This window comes from Pinus tabuliformis, chromosome 1_2, assembly GCF_031772625.1.
Source record: "Pinus tabuliformis cultivar Carrire ecotype Pingquan chromosome 1_2, CPIR1, whole genome shotgun sequence".
NCBI classification, from domain to species: Eukaryota; Viridiplantae; Streptophyta; class Pinopsida; order Pinales; family Pinaceae; genus Pinus; species Pinus tabuliformis.
The window spans coordinates 1,342,783,285-1,342,805,485 of NC_142298.1; the positions used below are offsets into that span (position 1 = coordinate 1,342,783,285).

At 39.2% G+C, this 22,201-nt stretch overlaps 1 pseudogene; it reads left to right on the top strand.

Moving 5' to 3' along the window:
• The first annotated feature begins 13,493 nt into the window (after positions 1–13,493).
• LOC149211187 (disease resistance protein At4g27190-like) lies at positions 13,494–20,769 on the top strand (annotated as a pseudogene).
• Positions 20,770–22,201: the final 1,432 nt, after the last annotated feature.

Sequence of the window (22,201 nt, forward strand, 5' to 3'; positions counted from 1 at the left end):
TATATATATAGAGTTAATATATATCATGATATATTAATATATATTATAAGATAACAAATTTAATATTGGATTGATTCAAAGTTATTAAATTTAATAATATTAATATTATAATATTATAATATTAATATTAGATTTAATGATGTGTTTTACATGGCATGATGACAAAATTTATAATAAAACTATATCAAATTAATATTTTCAAATATAACAACTTTGACGTGGAAATATTATGTCTTTAAATATTTTAATATATCCATAAGATATGGTTTTCCTTTTAAAGATTCATTTTACAAATATTTAATTAAAAGAAAGATTTTGGAGCATGATTTCTTTGTGTTGAATTAACTTTTTTACTTTGTTTTAATAAATGGTATTTCCTTTAGTAAAGAGTAAAGATGTTTAAAATTTTACATAATTTTGAATTTTAATGTAGTAAAAAAATTTGTTTCGAAGGTAAATTTATGATCCATTTGAATTCAAAATATATGATAAAAGAACTATTAAAGGCATGAGATAATTGTATTATAGTTGTTTTTATCTATATGTTTATTTTCATTTTGTCTAGGGAAGACATTGATTTTTTTTATTTTTTTTATTGGACAAATATAATTACACATTGCCCTCACAGTAGGGGTAGAATGCGCCTATATGAGCAATGAGATTAATTGAGATTTTTTAACATATTATTTATATGCTTGAAAAGAGTGGAGAGAAGTGTTCCTAGATCATCCTAGTTTTGCTAGCTTAACAAGTCAAGAAGGTGGGTAGTGTGGCAAAGATTTTGAAAATTAGAATGGATGTCACTAATATCTAGACAATTGAATAGAAAGTGTTTTTCATCTTCAACCCTGTTAGTATCCCAAATGAATTTTTAGTTACAAGGATTTTTGGGAATTGACCAATGCCCAGTTTCACTTTGAAGCTGGCATGAATTAGTTCGTATTTTAACAATGTTCATTTTTTTCTTAGCACTATTCGGCATGAATTAGTTCTTATTTTAACAATGTTCATTTTCTTCTTAGCACTATTCAAGACATAGAACAATATGATCTCCTCCTTATTGAGCATCCTTGTATCATCCTAGCTTGAACCAGACGTGAAAGATTTGGTTAAAATTAAAAGTCATTTTAGAAAACCTCTTGGCTTCCCATATAAATATATATTAACTATCTTTAATAATAATATTTGGTTGATGTTTTTGTCTGAATTGTGAGCCACCCTTGAACAAGGAAGTTGAAATATTTGTCAAAAACTAATGAAAGAGGCAGCCAATAATAAGGAAAATCCAGAGTAATAAATGTAGCTCATCGAATAACCCATGTTAGAGATGCAAAGGACATTGCTATGTAAACCTAGATGTGAAGTATCTCAAAATAATAGACCAGATGATTACGTTGTTAATATCAAAAGCTAGAGAACGAGTAAAGATTAAATAGTGAGTTAGAAATGTAATTTAATATCAAAAGCTAGAGAACAAGTAAAGATTAGTGAGTTAGAAATGTAAGTTAATATCAAAAGCTAGAGAACAAGTAAAGATTAAATAGTGAGTTAGAAATGTAAGAGATCCAAAAGAGACTCCTATGTAAACCTAGATGCTAAGTGAGTAAAAATAATAGACAAGATGATTACGTTGATTAACTGGAAAGCCAGAGAACAATCAAAGATTGTAAATTGAGTTAGAACAAGTAAAGGTTAAATGGCCTTTTTATATCACTAAGCTTTTAAATTAAATTACAGGTTGTTTTTTTCACTATATTGAATTTTGGTTGAGGTTAGTTGTAATGTTGAATAGAAGAAATAATCATTTATTTAATGTTCTCATTAATATTATTCAACTTTCGATTTAGGTAAATATTTTTTAAAACAATTTTTATTTATGCAACTTTAGATTTAACCAAATATCTTTATTATGCAACTTTCGATTTAGCTAAAGAACTTTTAAAACAATTTTTATTTATAGCCAAATATCTTTAGATTTAGCTAAAGAACTTTTAAAACAAATTTTATTTATAGCCAAATATCTTTAGAACAATTTTTATTTATACAATTTTAGATTTAGCCGAATATGTTTAGAACAATTTTTATTTCTTGAAATTCTCAACTCTTCGATTAAAATTTAAACAACCTAATACACATTTAAATTTTATAATTTAACTATTAGAAAAACACATACCATTAGAAACTTACATATCATTCTCATCTCATATGTTTTCGAATAAGAAACCATGACTGCACCTAAAATTCATCCCTACTATTCAGACTGGTATCGTTCATAGCTACCAGTCATTTCAATGACGGTGTAACTATTTCCCCGCTGATTCATATTTGCCCCCACATATTTTCGTGCTTAATTAGACTATATTAACGTCTAGCTTTAGGCAAGATCACGGCATCAAAATCATCGAGAGAAAGGAGAAAATATGCGAGATCCTAGATTTGTATCTGGATCAATAGGCGTTCTTATTGATAGGGCGGTTCAAGTAATAAAGGGGCACATCAAGATTGCTCTTTGCTACAGAAAAGAGTTGGGGATTTTGGAAAATTTAGTGAAGGAGATTCAGCCTATAAACATGGAAATTCAACAATATGGAATAGCTATTCGGCAGTCTCATAGTGATTTAGTTAACAAGATTGAACCTGTTACAGTTAACAATTAGCTTCAAACATTGAACATAATTATGGAAGATGCAATCAAAATAGTGCATAAATGTCAAGTTCCAGCATATAATTTGGTATCTCGATATTTTTTGAGTAAAAAAATCAGGGAGAGTATTGGCGATCTGTAGAGTCATCTGTGTCGGAAGTTTGACAATGGATTATGTAAATTTGGGTTAAAAATGTAACTAGTTAGTTTTATACCAAAATAGCAGTGATGTAATGGAGGAGGCTTGTATAAAACTAGTGAATGCCCAAGAAATGTAATCATGGAGAATCATTGTTGAATTAATAGAGATTCCAATCTCTTGCCCCGTGAATGTTTCCTTGACACCTTGTCAAGGTTTTACCACGTAAACCCTATGTGTTTATGCATGTGTTTGAATTTAGTTTTTCAAATCTGTTATATGCTTTTCTTGGTCAATTTATAACTGAATGTGTGTAGTTTCTTTCCTCATTATTTCCCCTATTCAAACAACAAATGGTATCAGAGCTTTTGAGTTTTTTGAAGAGCAGGAGTCTGGAATGGGAGGCCAGTGTCTACCTGTGTGAATCTGGGTGCGTGGAGGAGGCCTTGTAATGTTACGTGCTGCCAGAGCAGCCTGCCGTAGTTGTGCGTGTGCGTGAAGGAGAGGTTCACCTACATGGAAGGGCCATAGAACCAGGCAGAGCCTGTGTGGAAGATTTGCTCTACGTGTCTGTGCCCTGCGTGGACCAGTTGCTCTGCGTGAAGCTCATTGTGATCTCTGCGTGAGAAGGACTGTCTCTGTGTGAAGGTGCTGGCTATCTCAGCTGCCAAACCCTCTGCTGTTGATGCTGTCAGACCTGCAGCGTGAGGAGGAAGCGAATTTGTTGCCTGCGTGGAAGAGCCATCGAACCAGGCAGAGCCTGCGTGTGGAAGAGGCAAGAGCTGTTGTCCAGTGAAGAGGAAGACCCTCTGCTCTGCGTGTTGCGATCAACAAACGTGGATCCGGTCTGCGTGCAAGGAAAATTAGCTGCCAGACCTGCGTGGAAGAGGCAAGAGCTGTTGTCCAGTGAAGAGGAAGACCCTCTGCCCTGCGTGCTGCCAGAACCTGTTCAGCAAAGGTGGATCCGGGTATTTTTTGAAAGAAATTTTGTCTTAGAATTTTATTTTTTTCAGAAAGTTGTGAAAATAAAGATTTTAAATTCTGAAGATAAAGGGGTGGATGTGTGAAATTGAAGGAAAGAAAAAAAAAGACAGTTTTTTTTTAAATCGAAGGAAAGAGAAAAAGTTTTTTTTTTTTTTCCAAAGGTTTTTTTTATAAATTGAAGGAAAGGAGAAAAAGTTCCTTTTTAAAGGGTTTTTCTATTTAAAAGGAAAGGAGAAAAAGTTCTTTTCTTAAAGGGTTTTTCTATTTAAAAGGAAAGGAGAAAAAAGAAAATTCAAAAGGTTTTTCTGTTTAAATTGAAAAAAAAATTCTTGGAGAAATAAGGAAATATAAACCCTAGCTGAAAAGACTAAAACCCTAGGAGAAGAACAAAATGGCCAAGATGTCGAATGCAAAATTTGAGGTGGAGAAATTCACCAGCAAGAGCAATTTTGCTCTTTGGAAACTAAAGGTTAGGGATCTGCTTATGCAACAAGGGTTGCACAAGGCATTGGATGGGGCAACTAAGAAACCTGCAACCATGACTACTTCAGACTGGGAGGACTTGGATGCCCGAGCTCTCAATACCATCTGGTTATGCTTGGCGGATGAAGTTCTCTTCAATATTGTTGAAGAGACTATAGCTTCAGGATTGTGGGAAAAACTGGAAAAACTCTATATGACAAAGTCATTAACCAACAAAATTTATCTGAAAAGACAATTATACAGTCTTCAAATGAAAGAAGGTTCAAAAGTTGCAGAACATTTGAATGTTTTTAATACACTTATATGTCAATTAACAGATATGGAAGTTAAAATTCAGGAAGAAGATAAAGCCATAACCTTGTTGTGTTCTCTGCCCGAATCATGGGATCACTTCGTAACTTCAATCAGCTTGAGCACTATTGATTCTTTGAAGTTTGAATTAGTTGTGGGAGCTCTCCTGTCTGAAGAAGTACGAAGAAAATCCAGTACTGAAATAGCTACATTAGAAGCCATGGTAGCTAGAGGACGCTCAAAAGAGAGAGGAGAAAAACCAAGGGGGGTCTTCCAAATCTAAATCGAAGGGAAAGAAGTGTAAGGAAAAATGTTGGCACTACAATAAAATTGGACACTTGAAGAAAGACTATTGGAAACGGAAAGAATCCGATAACCCGAAGAAGGAATCGAATCAGGTCGATTTAGGTATGATAGACGAAGTTTTATCTGCTGAAGAATTATGTATGATAGATGAAACTTCACCTGAATGTGATGTCTCTCAGGGTTTAGAAAGCTGCCTATTAGACTCTGGTGCTTCTCATCACATGTGCCCACATAGAAATCGGTTTACTTCGTATGAAAATGTAAACGGTAGTTCTGTGTTTATGGGTAATAATGTGTCATGTCAGACTGTTGGGATGGGAAATATCAGGATTAAGATGTATGATAACACAATGAAAACATTAACTAGTGTTAGACATGTACTTGATTTGAAGAAAAATTTGATTTCTTTGGGAGTGTTGGATTTAGATGGTTATAATTTTACAGGTTAGGATGGCGTCTTGAAAGTCTCTAGAGGAGCCCTAGTGGTTATGAAAGCAGAAAAGGTCGGAAATATTTACAGGTTAAAAGGAAGTACTCAGGTCAGTGAAGCAGCGGTTGCGTCAGAAAAGGAAGAAGCAGGTACTCGTCTATGGCATCAACGATTAGGTCATATGAGCGAGAAAGGTCTTCAGATACTGATGAAATGTAAATCTCTTCCCGATCTGAAATCCTTGAAGTTAGATTTCTGTAAACATTGTGTGTATGGAAAACAGTGTAAACAGAGATTTAAAGTTGGAAATCATAATAGTAAAGATATTTTAGACTATATTCATTCTGATCTGTGGGGACCATCCCCTGTTGTGTCATATGGAGGTGCTCTATATTTTTTAAAATTTATTGATGATTTCTCCTGTAAAGTTTGGGTATTTATGCTAAAAAAAAGGCTGATGTGTTCAATGTCTTTAAACAATTTAAAGCAATGGTAGAGAAAAGAATAGGCAAATCTATTAAATGTTTAAGAACTAACAATGGTGGTGAGTTCACTTCAATTGAATTTGAACAAAACTATAAGGATGAGTGAATTATTAGACACAAAACTGCTGTTTATACTCCTCAGCAAAATGGTGTTGCTGAGCGTATGAATCAGACTCTTATGGAAAGACCCAGAAGCATGATCAGCAATGCTAACTTGCAAAAGGAGTTGTGGGCAGAAGTAGTATCTATTACTTGTTATTTAGTTAATAGATCACCTTCAGTAGCAATTAATTGTAAAATTCCTGAAGAAGTTTGGACAGGTCAGTCTTGTGATTATTCACATTTGAGGATATTTGGCTATGATGCTTATTCTCTTATTCCTAAAAATCAACATTCAAAATTAGATCCAAAATCGAAGTGTTATGTCTTTGTTGGGTATGACTATGCAGTGAAAGGATACAGGTTGTGGGATCCTACATTGTGGAAGATAGTCATTAGTAGAGATGTAACATTTGATGAATCTTCTCTTTTAAAATCAAATGTTGAAAGAATTGAATAGGAACAGGTATCGCCAAATCAACGAGTTCAGTTGGAGGCTAGACCTTTCGATGACAGTCAAAAGGAAGGAGAGACTTCTAGAGAAAAAGGTGTTGAAGACACAAAGGAAGTCGTTGAAGCTTCTGAACCAGTTCAAGTTTCTGAACCAGTTCAGCAACCAGTCGCTCTAAGAAGGTCTACAAGGGAAAGAAAAACTCCCAAAAGGTATGAAGATTCTGCTTCATATTTTCCTTTGATTACTGAAGATGGGGAACCTGTTAACGCTCAAATTTGGCCTCAGGCTGAGGAAGGCAAAATCCAAGGCAACATCAAACCACTTAGCCTCGTAGCTAGCCCTACGAGGACAGGAGAGGGCTCTCTCCGGGTCTATCTCGGCAAAAGGTCTTCAAAGGGCTGAGATGACCAATAAAGAACACTAATTTTAGGGTAGTAAACTGATAGGGAAAGTTTGATTTCAAATTTTTAGAGTTTTGTTGGAAAACTGAGCATGGCAATTTTGGGTGCAGGGATGAGACACAGTTTTTGCAGAGGTCTTTTTGGGGCAAGGTAGGAGATTGTCTTGATGCCTTTGAAGGAAGTGAATGGATAGGTATGACTGGTGAGGAGCTAAGGAGAGCAAGAAACCATCAGGAGTTCTCCTTAAACAGAGGAAAACATAAATATTAAGCAAACTTAAAGGCAGAGCATAGAAACCATGAATTCTACCTTAACACTTCATTTACTTAATTTGCAGAAGAGAAGAGTAGGAGAATGATACACATAAAAAACTTACAAGTACATGAGAGAAACACACCATCAACACAAATCACCACAGGAATCCCAAATAGTGCTGCAAAAGCCTGGTCTTTCCTTTGCCAAAATTGCAAAGATACAAAGAGTAATACAATCTAAGCTTATCCCTCAAGAGTCCAACCATGAAAATGACTAAGAAAATACATAATATAGGCAAGCTAACACATTTCCTTGCCTCTAGGGGTCGAGCTCATCATCCTAGGAGCTGTTTCAACCAATTCTAAACCAAGCACTACAATCTAGGCAATCAAAACAACTTGCCTCTATAAGCTAGGAAACCAATTCATTCATTAAATTTTTGCTATTTTATGAATGAATCTTCTAGAATAGGTAAATAAGTGTCATGTCAACATGAAAATACATTAATTACATCAAAGAAGGTGAAAAATCCCATAAAAAGTCAAAACTGGTCAAATAGTTGCGTTTTCCTGTGCTGTAGATGAAAAACTTGGAAAATTCCCTGATGCGTAGCGCGCCAAATCTCCACGCATAGCGCGCTTTTCAGCCCACTTTTGGGGCACTTCCCGGCCTCCAAATTGCTCTCAGGTTGGCTTGTTGGAAAGCCCTGGATGTCTACTTTCCAACCCAAGTGGAATTTTCCAATTTGGTGTCCATTTGCCCCTCCAAAAGTGCATTCTCCCAAGGCTGCTACCTGTGTGTCCAAAAAGGGGCAGTGAGGTCATTTTTTGCATGTTTTCTGACCTTTTGGGGACCCAAACCTTGATGAAATGTCTTGGCAGTGGGTGAGCAGGTGTATTTCATCATGAAAAATCCAAAAATGCAAACCTTTCGTGATTTTGACCTCAAAATCTTCAAGGTAGCACGCGGCGCACTACGCGTTGAGCCCAAAAACCTGTTTTTTATACAAAAATTTCAAAATTGACCAAAAATTCTCCACATTTTCTGAATTTTGAGCTAAGGGTGTATTATCAAGTACCATGCTCCTTCAAGGAGACTTCGGCCAAAATTTGGAGTGGATCGGGCCTTTTTCGCCGTTTTAATGCCTTGGTCAATCGTCCTTTAAGAACCTTCATTCTTGCTTTGCAAACATGCATGCGGGCCCAATAATGATTCTTCATATGGCGGAGCATATCTTTGTCCCTGTTTGCCTTGGCTAACAATTTCTCTAAATGAGTGTTTACCCGGATGAGCATAGACTCTCGCTCAATAGGTATCAAATCACCGGGTCTCTTGCGGGCCAAGTTTCGGTCTTCTCGGATTCGCCGCAACTCATCAAGAGTGTGTTCATCTTCTAGCTGCTTGTTGCGCTGCTCCAAGTAGTTGATTGTCCAATTGGCCATTTCCAATTTCTGCTGCAACAAGCGATTCTCAGCCTTTTGTTGCTGGATGATCCCCTTTAGCTCCGAGCTAGGAGAGCTGATGTCAAGGTCAATAATATCCGTGTCCGAATCTCCTGAAGGTCCCTCATCAAATATGGGTTGCTTGCCTCTGTCCTGTACCTGTACCTGTGCTGCAGAAGGCGAGACCCTTTCCACCTGATGTGGAGATAATACTCGCTGTGCAGATGCAAATAAGGCCCTGTGGCCTCTCTGATATGTAATACATGCTGGAGTGCTGACATGCTTGGGATCTGGAATGTCAAACTGATGTGAAGGCCCTCCCTCCTCATGGACAATCTCAAGAGGTAGTTGTGGCACTGTGAAAAAGTAGCGAGAAATGAAATCCTCCCAAGCAATACCCTGCTGTGCCAACTGATGCATCACTATGATCTTAATCACTGCATAATGATAAATACTCTTGTGCTGCTGTGCCGGGCTCTTCCTTTGTACTAAGGGCACCATCCTCTCTATATTGCGACACATGAAAAATGGAATGTTCATCATTCGTACCCTTGTGAAATGCATCAACAAATGGATATGGTACGAATAGAGACGAGAAAATCTACCCTTGCAAGTGAAATAGCGAATAATGAGTCTCATCAAGGGTGCATACTCATCCCTTAGGAATCTGAAAGGAAAAACAACAGTTAGGTGTCTCATACACCCGGGTTTGATATATGGCTCATAGTGAAATCTGTCTAACTGCTGGCGCTTATTCCACCCCTCCCCAACATTTGGTATCCCAGTGACCTGAGCAATAATCTCGGGCGATAGGGTGAAATCCACTCCAGCAAGGTTCACATGACCATTCTGCAAATGTAGGACAAATAAGCAAACTAGTTCTCGGTGATGTTGAATTTGTGAGATCCTCTCACAATATTCAAAACATGATTGGTACTGAAAACAGGTCATTGCAAGTGGAAAAGCTTGAAAATGAGCCAAAGAAGTGGGCTCCTCCCTGACATGCCGACCACCTTTTCCACCCTTGTGATACCTCCTTGGCACCTCTATCTCTGGTGTTGAATCACTGTCATAACTCTGCTCATAAGCTGATTCGGTTTCTGTAGTTTGCTTGAGTTAAGAGAGGATTTGAGTGCTTGCTGGCAAGTTTCTGGGCGAAAAACCCAATGCATAGCGCACTTTACCCAACATGTAGTGCGCCCCTGGTCCATATCGCACGTGCAAATTTGCACTGAGAACTTTGGCTTGATGCGTAGCGCGCCCTGGATGCGTAGCGCGCCCACCCTGATGCATAGCGCGACTTTCAGATGATATTTGGAGGCCTTCCTGGTGTCCCAATTGGGTGCAGGATAGCTCGTTGGAAAGGTCTTTGAGTCTAATTTCCAACCCAACTGGAATTTTTTAATTTGGTGTTCATTTGTCCTGTCAAAAATCAAATCTCCCAAGACTGGTCAAAATGTGCCAAATGAGGCTGCCTCAAAGCAGAGTGATGTTGCAGTCAACCTTTGAATGCCTTCCTCAACTCCAAATTGAGCTCATGATATCTCAATGGAAAGATCTTTGTGCCTATTTATCTTTTGACTTATCCAGCAAGTCATTTAGCCAACCAATCTTGGGGAAAACTTGATTTTCCCAAGGTCACTTTAGAGGTGCCTTCAATTCTCTTAAGGCAACGATATTTTTGACATTTCTCTAAAACCATGACACCTGTGTAAAAAGTGAGGGAGGTTTTTCTTCTTTGGCATGTTTTCGACAAAAAAATCTCTCAGTTTTCCAAAATTCATCTTTTATTGCTTTGAAACATCATTTGAGTGAAACTTATCCCGATGTGTGGAACAAGGGATTTTGTCGAAATGAAGCGAAATGAAGGGGATAGGGGGCTTATAAATTCTTGAGGAAATTTTGGGGAGTAGGGAGGGATGTTAGGAAGTAGGGGAAAGTGGAATCTCAGAGATTGAGTGAGGGGAAGGGGTCCAAAAGGGCAAAACACAGGCCAAACCTAGAAAATTGCCAGGTTGTAGCAAGAAACTAGGGTTTGTGCGAAAATGAGGAATTTGGGGGATCTCAGTGATGGGAAGTGTTTGATAAGGTACTTTAATGATAGGGGAAGGTGTATGAACATCAGGATATAAGTTTTGCTGATGATTTGACCGTCCAAGAGAAATTGCCTTCAAAACCCTAGGAGAGGGAAATGACCTTACCTAGGCTCAACTGAAGCATGAACAAGGTGTAAAATGACTCATTGGACACTGACATGATAATGAAAACCCTATGAATGATGATAGACTCAGCTGAATGATGACATGGACTGCCATTTGGACAATTTTGAAAAGAGTGAAAGCAAACCCTAGACCTAATGCCTAGTGACCAAATTTTGCTTGAAGACTCACTGAAATGACAAAATTTGACCTTGACACTTTAAAATCACTTTGTAAGAGCATATTTGATCACTGGAGGAAGGCTGGAAATACTGACACTAACAGAACCTTCTTGTTATCAGGAAGTAGTAGATGATACAGATAGTGAAAAATGCAAAATGGCTATGGAAGAAGAAATGGATTCCTTAGCCAAGAACAATACCTGGGATCTTGTAGAGCTTCCTGAAGGGAGAAGTGTTGTTGGATGCAAGTGGGTATTCAAACTGAAACAAAAAGTAGATGGAAGTATTGAAAGGTGTAAGGCGAGACTGGTAGCAAAAGGGTATTCTGAGGTTGAAGGTATAGACTTTCATGAGATTTTTTCTCCAGTTGTAAAACTTGTTTCTATTCATACTGTGTTGGCACTAACTACGTTACTTAATCTTGAGTTAGAACAGTTAGATGTTAAAACAACTTTTCTACATGGTGATTTGAATGAAGAGATGTATATGGAACAACTAGAAGGTTTTGTACAAGGTCACAACCGAAGATTAGTTTGCAAGCTCAGGAAATCATTGTATGGTCTGAGGCAGTCTCCCAGACAATGGTACAAGAAGTTTGATTCCTTCATGGTGAGTTATAACTTTATAAGAAGTGAGTATGATCATTGTGTATACTTCAAAAGTTTCAATGGCATATTCATTATCTTAGCTTTGTATGTTGACGATATGCTTATTGCAAGCAAAAGCATGGAAGAGATCAACAGGTTAAAGGCTCAACTCTCTAGGACGTTTGATATGAAGGATCTTGGAGCAGCAAACATATCTTGGGCATGGAGATACACAGAGACAAGAAAAATGGTAAGCTTTGGTTATCACAGCAGAAGTATGTGGAGAAAGTACTTGAAAAGTTCTCTATGAACAATGTGAAACATGTTAATGTTCCACTAGCTTCCCATTTTAAGCTTTCTTCGGTTTTGAGTCCTAGAGCTGATGAAGAAAAGTAGTATATGTCATGTACCATATGCAAATTCTGTAGGCAACTTAATGTATGCGATGGTATCTACAAAACCTAACATTTCACATGTAGTTGGAGTTGTCAACAGGTTCATGGCAAATCCAGGTAAAGAACATTGGCAAGCAGTGAAATGGGTGCTTCGATATCTAAGAGGCACAAGTGACCATTGCATCATCTTTAATGGTAGTGAAGGATCAGTCTGCGGATATGTAGATGTTGACTATGCAGGTGATTTGGACAAAAGAAGATCTACTACAGGTTATGTCTTTACTCTTGTAGGTGGCGCAATTAGTTGGATGTCAAAGCTTCAAGAAATAGTTGTGTTGTCCACTACCGAAGCTGAATATATAGCTGCTTCAGATGCCAGTAAAGAAGAAATCTAGTTAAAGGGTTTGCTTGATGAGATTGGAAGGATGCAGGAGAAAGTGAATGTACTTTGTGATAGTCAAAGTGCTATTCACTTGGCTACAAATCCTGCTTATCACAGCAGAACCAAGCACTTTGATGTAAGGTATCATTTTCCGAGACATGTGATCGATGGCAGAAAAGTAGCTCTTCAAAAGGTCCATAGGCGAGAGAATTTTGCAGACATATTCACAAAGCCAGTTATAGTAGAGAAGCTGCGATGGTGTTTAGCTTCTCTTGGCTTGCAGAAAAGATGATGAATGGGCATGGGCAAGGGATTAGGAAAATTTTTGTCAAGGTGGAGTTTGTTGGAAGTTTGACAACGAATTATGTAAATTTGGGTAAAAATGTAACTAGTTAGTTTTATACCAAAATAGCAGTTATGTAACGGAGGAGGCTTGTATAAAACTAGTGAATGCCCAAGAAATGTAATCATGGAGAATCATTGTTGAATTAATAGAGATTCCAATCCCTTGCCCCGTGGATGTTTCCTTGACACCCTGTCAAGGTTTTACCATGTAAATCCTGTGCGTTTATGCGTGTGTTTGAATTCAGTTTTTCAAATCTGTTATATGCTTTTCTTGGTCAATTTATAACTGAATGTGTGTAGTTTCTTTCCTCATTATTTCCCATATTCAAACAACAATCTAGAAAGACTGCCTTTTATTGGATTCACTCATCAACTCCATTTTGAACTGCAAAACATACAGTTACAGAGCCATGAAGCTGCTCAGAGCTAATCTTCAATTCCTCCAACAAGGCAGCCAAGCCTTGCAAGTTACAGGCAACAACCAATTCAAGAGGCATGCATCGTGGGACAAGATGAAGTATTCGAAACCCTTAAACGTCTGCTAACAGATGATAAGGAAATTGCAACCTCTGTGACATCCAGAATAGGCGTTGTTGGCATGGGTGGATCTAGAAAAACTCTGCTCCTCAAGAGAGCCTTGAATGACAAGCAAGTGCAACAGCACTTTGAGAAAGATTTGATTATGTGGTTGACGGTTTCCCAAAATTTGTCTATCTTAAATCTACGCAATAACCTTGGGAGACAGATAGACTTCCATATAAGTGAGGGCTTTGACGTGAGATGGAGCCAAGAAGATGTCAAGAGATGGATTTATAAAAAAACTAGCAGCAGGAGATTCTTTCTATTTTTAGAAGATATTTGGGACGACAATGAAAATCTGTTGGAGATGTTGGGCGTACTGGACGATTAGATGAATGACAGCTCCAAGATCATTGTATCGATAAGAGATCAAAGAGTCCTCCCAAAAATGAGACTGGGTACCCAAATTGCAATGGATAGTCTGTTTGCAGATGAGAGCTGGAGCCTCTTCTGCTTTCATGCGTTTGTAGGTAATCACCACACTCCACATGTTGGAATCGAAAAGATTGCCTGGGATGTCTGTGGGGAGTGTGATCGGCTACCACCTGCTCTCAAAGTAATAGGAGCAACCATGGCAGGCATCATTGCACCATCAGATTGGCGGCTGACTATGGAGAAGTTGCAAAATGCAGATAAAGTGGACCCTCATGTAGAGAAGAAACTCTACAATCGGTTGAGATTGAGTTATGACACACTGTGCACCTCGCAATATTTACCTTTGCAGCTCTGCTTTCTCTACTTGGGCACCTTCAAAGAGGATGAGGAAATGTATGTGAAGGATGTGATAAAATTGTGGATAGGAGAGGGCCTTCTTCCCATGGAAGATGGTAAAGATCCATTAGAAGTTGGAAGGGCTTATGCTAACCTTTTAGTGGATCGATCTCTGATCGAAGCTAGTATTAAGGATGCTGATGGACAGGTGGTGATCTTCTCTGCGGAGGATGTTTTACATCATCTAGGGCTGCAAATTGTCGAGAAGGAAGAGAATTTTTGTTTAAGAGCGGGGAAAGGTTTGGTGGAATTCCCATTGAAGCATTGCACCCGTGAAACCAGGATTTCTCTGAGGGCCAACAATTTTAGGTCAATACCTAATGGATACCGAGGTCAGGGTCTGCGGGTGATGTTACTCTTGGAGAACGTATCTCTGGAATATGTTCCATCAAGAGTGGTTACGACTCTCACCTCTCTTAGGCTTCTTTATTTGGGAGGGGCATCCATAAAAAATTTGCCTCATAACTTTGGCACGTTGAAGCATCTGGTCTTCCTTCGTTTAGGAAAATCACCAATAGTGAAGTTGCCAGATTTAGTAGCATGTTTGAAGAAGCTCGAGATACTGGATCTGTCCGAATGCTACCAGCAGAGTGAGTTTCTTTATGAGTTAGGTAAGATGACAAGTTTGATATATCTAGATCTGAGTTTCTGTCAATAGTTGAAGTGCATGTCTTGTGGGATCTCTGTGTTGACATCGCTACAATATCTGAAAATGGAAAGATGCTGGAAAACCTGGCCACAAGCAACACCACCATGTAAATGTGTTAGAAAACCTGCAGAGATGAATCTAGCTAGTAAAGGTTGAACACACAACTTTGCAGAGCAAAAACACTAAAAGAAAATCGAAAGAACAAAAAGAATGATTCATTAGAAAATAGGTTACAATGCTCATGATATAGCATTACTGGGTGAAGATCCTAAGGTAATGCACCATGGTGGTGATCAATGAGAGGACTCAACACCTATAACAAGTTCTGGAGAGAACTAGCCAATTGCAGCGTGAAAGGAGCAAATCAGGGAGTAAATCATGCATAAGAACTAGCCAGTTACGGAGAAAATCATGGAGTAAATCATGCAGAAGAACTAGCCAGTTGCAGAGTTAAAGAATGAGAAAATCATGGAGTAAATCATGTAGAAAGGATCTTGCATGTAGTCCCATGCTCTAACTATGTGTCCATATGTGCCAGTAATGAAGGTCCTAGGTGTGTAGTACCTCCAACACCCCCCTTAAACACCAGTATGGGGAAAAATAGAAAATGGGCCCTCACAACTAAGGCCAAAGGTCACCCAAAATATAGTGCAACTTGTACTAAAATTGAGGAAAGAGGGAAAACCTCATGGGAACCCCCCCCCCCCCCCCCCCCAACCCCTCAAAATACAATGTAATCAAAAGAAAAGAGGAAGAAAAGATCCTTCAAGTCTCGAAGACAATCGTGTAGAGAGCGAAACTTTTGCTCAGTGAATGTCTTGGTGAAGATGTATGTAGTTTGTTCTGCTGAAGGACAGAACTGCAAATCAATGACCTGATCATGTACTAAGTCTCTGATGTAGTGCATATGGATCTTTATGTGCTTCGTCCACTGCTGCTGTACTGGATCCCTGCAAAATTTGAGAGTGCTCTAGTTGTCACACCAGATGACATTGGGCTGGTGGAACTAGATGCCCAACTCAGTGAGGAAGTGTTGTAGCCACATAGCTTGAATGGTGATGTTGACTACTCCTCTGTACTTGGCCTTAGCTGAAGAGAGAGAAATAGCAGTGTGCTTCTTACTCAACCAACAGATAGGGCCAGACCCTAGACTGAGTGAATATCCAGAGGTGGACTTGTGATCAATGTTGTCACCTGCCCAATCAAAACCTGTGAAGCCAAGGAGATTCAATGCAGTGTCTGCTACATAATGAATCCTGAAGGTGATGGTGCCCTGCACATATCGGAGGATGTGCTTGGCAGCATTCCAGTGTAGCTCATGCGGCTTCTACATGTATCTGGAAACTACCCCTACTGCATATGAGAGATATTGTCTGGAGTGGGTGACGTATAGTGAGCTCCCCACTAACTGTCGGTAGAGAGTACTATCAACTAATGGAGTATCACCTCCATCCTCAAGGTAGACCACAGATAGAAAAGGAGTCGGTGCTGGCTTGCAGTCAGTCATGTGAAATCTCTCAAGGAGATCCCATGCATACTTAGCCTGAGAGAGTTTGATACCTGTGGAATCCTAGTAACTTGATCTCAAGACCAAGAAAGAAGTGTAATGGACCCATGTCCATCATCAAGAACCTATCATGCAAGGCCCTCTTGACTGCAGTAATAGAGGAAGCCGAGTTGCCGGTGATTAGGATATCATTCACATACAAAACTAAGATAAGAAGAGAATCATGTGTCCTGAGCATGTAAACATTCGCATCAGACTTACATCTTTCGAAGTTTCGTGATAAGAGAAAAGAATCCATCTTTGCATACCAAGCTCTTGGGGCCTGCTTAAGGTGGTAGAGAGACTTCTTCAGTCTGCATACCAAAAGATGAATCCTAAATGAAACCTTGTGGCTACTCCATGTAGATCTCCTCAGATAGGTCTCCATGAAGAAAGGCATTCTTCACATCCATTTGATCTACTTCCCACCCCTGGGCAGCGAAAATGGCAAGTGCAAGGCGTATGGAATCCATCTTTGCTACTGGAGCAAAGGTCTCGTCATAATCAATGCCATGCACTTGTTGGAAGCCTTTGGCTACTAGCCTAGCTTTCTGTCTAGTGATTTGCCCATATGCAGCACTCTTGGTCCTATAGACCCATTTGCATCGAACAAGTTTCCTTCCTAAAGGAAGGGGGACCAGATCCCAGGTCTGGTTCTCAAGGAGGGAGTTATACTCCTCCATGGCTGACTCCCAAGAGGGATGCCCAACAGCCTTAGCATAAGACTGCGGATCAGAAGACTGAAAAAAATGAAAATTCCAAGATGGTGTTCATTCAGTGGCAGCCCGGGCAAGAGGAGGCTCAATAAACTCTGAGCTAGTCCTCCGCGGATCAGAATATCCCCTACAAGACCATTTCTAGCAGTTGGGTGGTCTTGTGCATATATCTCACGTAAGTTCCTTGTTCTCTGATTTATGATAGGGGAAGTTGATTCACTAATGGAAGACCGATCTAGGCTTGGATGTGGATCATCATATGCATGCACTGGATATGTATCTGAAGACTCTCTCTCTGCATCTGCATCTGAGTATATTGAGTCATCATCTCGGACATGAGGTAGATAAAAGGTGTCTGCATGTGGAAATTGAGGTGCATGCGAGAGACTTTCCTCAAATTTGACACTTCTCTCAATGATGAGCTTATCCGTAGAGGAAATCAGGTGTCGGTATCCCTTCAGACCATCAGGGTATCCAACAAAGATGCACTCAATGCTCTGTGGTTCAAGAGCTTTCCTCTTTTCAGAGGGGATCCTGGCCCATGCTCAGGAGCCGAAACATGGAAGTGGGTGACCTTTGGTTTAGTGCCGCTCCAAGCCTCAAAGGGGGTCTGTTCCTTGACAGACCTATGAGGAGATCTGTTCTGGATGTAGTTAGCACAATTAACTGCTTTAGCCCATAGCTTATGAGGCAGTGACTTAGCATGCAGGAAGCCATCTCTTTGAGAGATTGATTCTTTCTCGCAGCAACTCCATTCTGCTGCAAAGTGTATGGAACTATGTACTGCAATTGTATGTCGAACTCAAGGCAAAGGTTTTGAAGTGTTGTGTTAACATATTCCCCCCATTTTCTATACAGAGGATTTTGATTTTTCTCTCTGACTGTGTCTCAACTAGTGCTTTGAAATCTTCAAAGTGCACAAAAACTTTAGATTTGTCCTTGAGAAGATACACCCAAGTATACCATGAGAAATCATCAATAAATGTAAGCACATACCTTACTTTTTTGATGGAAGTATGAGGAAAAGGCCCCATGAGATCACTATGGAGCAGATCTAGTGGAAAGGATGCTCTGTGAGTCTTGTCGGTGTCAAACTTTTCTCTAGGATGTTTTCCAGGGACACACCCTTCACATAATCCTTTGGAGAAACTAATATTTGGCAAGCCTTCCACCATCTCTGCTTGCTTAGCTACTGCATATACCTGTAATTTAAGTGACCAAACCTCTCATGCCAAAGCCTACTACTATCATCAGCATGCATAAGCAATAAGGAGGATTCAGTTTCAATAAATTCAGAAAATGTATATAGTCTGGCTCCATTTTTTACCTCACCGGTTGCAATTTTGGAGCTGCTATGTAGGTCATATATGTTCACTGCATCTGTGGAGTGAATTCCACTCTCTTTCTGGTGCCGAAATGAGTGATTTGATAAAATGAAAGCAGGTTTACCGAAAGTTTTGGAACATGAAGCACATCTTCAAAGCTTCCGTGTAAAAGTCCCACTCTACCTTTTCCGGTGACCTCAATAGGTGAGTCATCTCCCATGAGGATGGGAGGTCCTTTGCATGCATCCAAAGAGGAATAGACTTCCTTTGCAGCAACCATATGATGTGATGCACTAGAATCTATAATCCATGCATTAGGGGAAGAATTAATTGCAACTAAAGCATGAAAATTGTTACCTTTCCAGTGTGGCAGATCCTCAGTTTTCTTCTTGGCGCCCTAAGGGATGTGGTCCCCAAGGTTGTGCTTCTGAAGGATTTCTACCATTTGGTCAATTTGTTTCTTCATGCAGGAGGATTCTAGATGGAATCCTCGATGACAATAGGTGCATTTGTCTCCTTTCTTCCCTTTCTCATTTCTGGAGCCGGAGGAGTCATTGAAGGGCTTGGTGTACCCTTCCTTCTTTGGATGGAAATGCGCATTTCCCTTGTCTTTTTGCTACTTATTTTTCTGATTTGAATCATATCTGTGGTTTTTATTGTGGCTTCCATCATGCATAGCAAGTGCATGTGCTTTTGGAGGTTTGATTTCCCCATGCCAATGTGTTTATCTTGCCAAAAGTAAGGGACTCCATGAACTCTTTGAGAGAAGTAATAGTGTAGGATTTACCTATTGCGAGCCTTACTGAATGAAATGTAAACACAAAGAAGGAGTATTCTGGTCCGAGCTTTGACATAATAGAGAGAACTTGGCGACTCTCCTCCTTGGATTTGTCAATTCCACAACCCTTGAGTTGCAGCAATAGATCATTATATTTGGTGAAGAAGTTTTAAATTCTGTCATAGTTCCATGGATCCAATGACAGCAGCTCCACTTCGAGCAGATGTTCTTTCATCTCATCCTGTTTCCCATAGAGTTCTTCAACCTTTTTCCAAATCTCATTGGGAGTATTGCAGGAAGATAGATGAAACTACAACTTTAGGGAGATGCACATGCATATGGATCCATGGGCCTCATCCATGCGGTTGAGGTACTTGGATGTCTCTATGGCTGAAGTGGGTTCCACTTCTACAGCCATGGTAATCTTGTCCAACCCTTTCTGATGAAGGTATCGAGCCATTTGGTCCTTCCATTCATGATAGTTGTATGGATTTAGGATCGATGCTTTGGGAAACTCCATTTTTCTGTCAATCTTCGATCTCCAAGCTGTAATACCTGCAAAATAAAGTATTGGTGCACATTTTATCTAGCAACCTATGGGCTCTGATACCATGTAAATGTGTTAGAAAACCTGCACAAATGAATCTAGCTAGTAAAGGTTGAACACACAGCTTTGCAGAGCAAAAACACCAAAAGAAAATTGAAAGAAAAAAAGGAATGATTCATTAGAAAATAGGTTACAATGCTCATGATATAGCATTACTATGTGAAGATCCCAAGGTAGTGCACCATAGTGGTGATCAATGAGAGGACTTCACACCTACAACAAGTTCCGGAGAGAAGTAGCCACTTGCAGAGCGAAAGGAGGAGCAAATCAGGGAGTAAATCATGCAAAAGAACTCGCCATTTATGGAGCAAATCATGGAGTAAATCATGCAGAAGAACTAGCCAATTGTGGAGTTAAAGAATGAGAAAATCATGGAGTAAATCATGCAGAAAGGATCTTGCATGTAGTCCCATGCTCTAACTAAGTGTCCGCATGTGCCAGTAATGAAGGTCCTAGGTGTGTAGTACCTCCAACACACCACAGAGAAAACTTCTGCGTGATCCGATGGGAGGTCGTGTTCGTGCTCGATTCCAGGATCTGCACCCTGTGAAGCACCTTAAATGGCTGGCACTAGCGTGCTTGAAGGAGCCAATTACAGATGGCATAGTGGGCGACATGACAGAGATGAGGACTCTCATCCTGAGGATGTCACATATGAAGGAATTACCAGAGGACATGAGAGGTATGGTAAAGCTAAGCAGTCTCTTTGTGGAGTCCAATGTTTTGGGTAAGATCCCATCGTGGATATGTGGTTTCCAACTGCTAAATTGTCTAATACCAAGAGATTGTCCCCAACTAGAGGATATCCCTGCACGGTTGGAGAAGATTGAATGGCTTAGGAGGCTGGATATAGTTAAATCCTCGTCTTTAAAAGAGTTACCCGATGCCTTTGGAGAGGCGAGTGCCTTTCCATGCCTAGAAAGTTTCTGGTTGGAGGAAACTGATGTGGTTGACAGTTTTCCTCCGATAAGGGATGGGGCTCTTCCTCTCTTGAAGAAGTTGGGCTTAGTCTTTTGCTCCAATGTCAGGACCATTCCTCCAAGACTCGAAAATTTACAAAATCTGAGGGAACTGCATGTGTATGGAAGTCCCTTAATACTCGAATCTATTGAAGAAGAAGGTGGCGAAGTATGGTCTGTAGTTCGAGCAATGGAAGGAGAAAAACACATAGAGATACTGAGGAAGTTGATTGATGAGCACCACCATAAAGATGGGATGGGTTGCTCAAGCATATGCAAATGGGTTTTCCCATCGAAACCATGGTCATGGTGTTGTCCCTCATGGTACTACCCATAATGCTTTTTATGTGAGATGCCCTATGGTTGTTTTCATTCAATGCCTTATCTTCAATAGTTTCGATTTGCCACTCATTCCACTTTCACACAGCTGGAATCACTTGAGTTCTGAGACCATGACATACTCTTCAAATTTGCTTTTACACAAATTATCTCTTCTTTCAGGGAATGAAGATCAAGATCATGATCTTTCAGGGAAACTGTTCTCTCTTCCTTCAAGGAATCAAGATCATGTATAATTACAATGAAGATTGAAATCTCCCTGTCATATTATGAAAAAAATGTGACATTATCAATTTGCATTGATTTTTTAAATGTTTTTGAAATGGGAACCAAAAAAATTATCATGAGAATTACAAGTTAGAACTTAGTAAATTCAATACTTTAATGTTATTTTAATATTAGAGTCAGATATAGTTGAAAGGTTTATAGCACTAAGTACATGGAGGTCGCTGCACTGTTGGATGGGAGGAAAACTCAGATTTGAGCGGTCACAGGATCAGAACCAAGGAGATGTTGGAAATAATAATCTCAACCACCGCAATAAACAGCATGACAGCAGCCATACCTGTCAGAGGTATTTTTCCAGGTTAAGCAAACAATGTACTTTGGTAAATAGATATGGGCAAGCATTCATTCAGAGACTATTGCCCAGACTCTAGAAACATCTGCCTGATTCTGATTACACTCAACAACAACATCATGTTAATTACTTTGATCTGTCATGAATTAAATGTAAAATAGTATGTTGAGTTATATATGAAGTTAAAATTCATTTTGTAATAGGTTAGAGAGTAAGAGGTTAGAGAAAAAGAGAGCCCAAGTCTCTAGGGAGAAAATGGTGGAGCAAATTTTGGTGGGCATGTGAAAAAAACAATTACAGTATTTCACTGTGTGTTATTCTCTGTGAAATTTTAGTTTTGACTTGATGAATGAGCTATAGCCTCATGTGAATGTATTTTCATGTTTTATAATTTAATACTAAGTTTTTATTGTGTTGCTCCAAACCTACTTTGTTATTTTTTCCATGAGTGAATATTATTCATTAAGTCTCTGAAATAGCTCCGCTCTGCGTGAGTGAATATTATTCATTCAATCTCTAAAATAGCTCCACAGTGCGCAAAGGTAGCTAGTGCGAAACCAGTTCCACAGTGCGCAAAGATAGCTGCCTGAAAATAGCTTCGTGAAAGTCATAACTCTCTCCCCCTCCGTGAAAATTAAATTTCATAAATATTTCTAACATGGTATCAGAGCAGGGTAAATATTGTTAGCATAAAAACAAGTGTTTTTACTAGTAGTAAGAATTGTTTTGAAGATGGATTGTTTTTAGCATATTTACCAATAGGTAGAAAGTTTTTTTTTTTACGCTCAGAAATGGAAACATCAAGCACAAGGTTGACTAGTCCTCAAATACCTTAGTTTAATGGAAAAAA